Below are 2,500 nucleotides of genomic sequence, written 5' to 3' on the forward strand. Positions count from 1 at the left end.
GTCTGGAGCTGGTCCCTGGGCTAAGGTATACAGCTAGTAGTCTGGGGTTAGGGTCTGGAGCTGGTCCCTGGGCTAGGGTATACAGCTAGTAGTCTGGGGTTAGGGTCTGGAGCTGGTCCCTGGGCTAGGGTATACAGCTAGTAGTCTGGGGTTAGGGTCTGAAGCTGGTCCCTGGGCTAGGGTATACAGCTAGTAGTCTGGGGTTAGGGTCTGAAGCTGGTCCCTGGGCTAGGGTATACAGCTAGTAGTCTGGGGTTAGGGTGTGGAGCTGGTCCCTGGGCTAGGGTATACAGCTAGTAGTCTGGGGTTAGGGTGTGGAGCTGGTCCCTGGGCTAGGGTATACAGCTAGTAGTCTGGGGTTAGGGTCTGAAGCTGGTCCCTGGGCTAGGGTATACAGCTAGTAGTCTGGGGTTAGGGTCTGAAGCTGGTCCCTGGGCTAGGGTATACAGCTAGTAGTCTGGGGTTAGGGTCTGGAGATGGGGTTGTAGCTGGGGGCTGGAGTTGGGGTTACGGCTGGGGGCTGGAGTTGGGGTTACGGCTGGGGGCTGGAGTTGGGGTTACAGCTGGGGGCTGGAGTTGGGGTTACGGCTGGGGGCTGGAGTTGTGGTTACAGCTGGGGGCTGGAGTTGGGGTTACGGCTGGGGGCTGGAGTTGGGTTTACGGCTGGGGGCTGGAGTTGGGGTTACGGCTGGGGGCTGGAGTTGGGGTTATGGCTGGGGGCTGGAGTTGGGGTTACGGCTGGGGGCTGGAGTTGGGGTTACGGCTGGGGGCTGGAGTTGGGGTTACGGCTGGGGGCTGGAGTTGTGGTTATGGCTGGGGGCTGGAGTTGTGGTTATGGCTGGGGAATGGAGTTGGGGTTACGGCTGGGGGCTGGAGTTGGGGTTAGGGTTGGGGGCTGGAGTTGTGGTCATGGCTGGGGAATGGAGTTGGGGTTACGGCTGGGGGCTGGAGTTGGGGTTAGGGTTGGGACTGGGGTAGGTAGGTACTAGTTGTTTTGGGGCTTGGCCTTGATCCGAGGCTGACACTGTGACTGGGACTAGATCAGAAAGAGGGACAGGGAAATAAACGATAAAGAGTCAAGAAGGTTTTCCCAGGGTGGGCCCCTCACCCGTCTGCCCCCTCGGGCCCACACACAGCACAGGGCCGACCCCTGACCCCCTAAGCTGCTAATGAAAAAGAGGCCAGGAGGAAAAGACCACTTTCATTATGGGCTGTTGACAAGTGTTAAGTACGGAACTAGTCAGGACCTAGACAGAGATGTCAGGCTCAAGTTCACTTTGAACCCACAGACCAAATAGACCATAATAACACAAGCTCTGCTTAGAGGCACACACATCTCTTGGTAGCCATGGAAACAAAATCATGGCAACTTTGAAAACACATTTCTGGCAATAGATTATTTTCAAGATGGATGCATTCAAACTAGGCTAGACTTATATGCTCTGATGAGAACCTCTGATTTCAGCCTGAAAATGCTTTACACATTATTTGACTCATTCCTTAATATACAGATCATATTTATTGTGTTTGGGTATAGGCTACAGTTTGAAAAACATTAACACTGTAATGCAGTTTTTTTTAAATCTGCTTTATTCTAGGTAGAAACACTGACCTCTGTTGATGATTTAGAGGATTTACATGTCAGAGACACAAGACACAACTGCTACAGGTGTTACAATGTGGTTCACTCATCTTTTACCAATCACATCCAACCTGGATCATCTGATGATTCTTAAACTGACTGATTCGGAAGAAGGACATAACGAGTGTAGGAATATTTACATGCTATCAAAGGATATTCAAATGGATCCTTCTGTCATAATTGCTCAGTCAGAAGAAATTGCGAGGTATCACGCAATGATGTCATAGCAATGATATGATCTCTGAAATCCTGGCAAAGTCATAATAATGACGATAATAGCAGAAAACCTGCTCTGGATCCCCCTAGCAGAGTCCAGCTTAACGTAATAGCCATTGCAGTTAGCCCAGAACACACACACACCGTTCCATTTGGTGAATAGTGTTGATGACATAGCGTGAGTCATCCGTCGAAGATGAGAGGAGGTCTGTTGCCAGGTAGTTCTGAGTCTGAGACCTAGAGAGAGGGAGAGAGAGAGAGAGAGAGAGAGAGAGAGAGAGAGAGAGAGAGAGAGAGAGAGAGAGGAGAGAGAGAGAGAGAGAGAGAGAGAGAGAGGGAGAGAGAGAGAGAGAGAGAGAGAGAGAGAGAGAGAGAGAGAGAGAGAGAGAGAGAGAGAGAGAGAGAGAGAGAGAGAGAGAGAGAGAGAGAGAGAGAGAGAGAGAGAGAGAGAGAGAGAGAGAGAGAGAGAGAGAGAGGGAGAGAGAGAGAGAGAGAGAGAGAGAGGAGAGAGAGGGAGAGAGAGAGAGAGAGAGAGAGAGAGAGGAGAGAGAGAGAGAGAGAGAGAGAGAGAGAGAGAGAGAGAGAGAGAGAGAGAGAGAGAGAGAGAGAGAGAGAGAGAGAGAGAGAGAGAGAGAGAGAGAG

The sequence above is a fragment of the Oncorhynchus masou genome, chromosome 14 (assembly GCF_036934945.1).
Source record: "Oncorhynchus masou masou isolate Uvic2021 chromosome 14, UVic_Omas_1.1, whole genome shotgun sequence".
NCBI classification, from domain to species: Eukaryota; Metazoa; Chordata; class Actinopteri; order Salmoniformes; family Salmonidae; genus Oncorhynchus; species Oncorhynchus masou.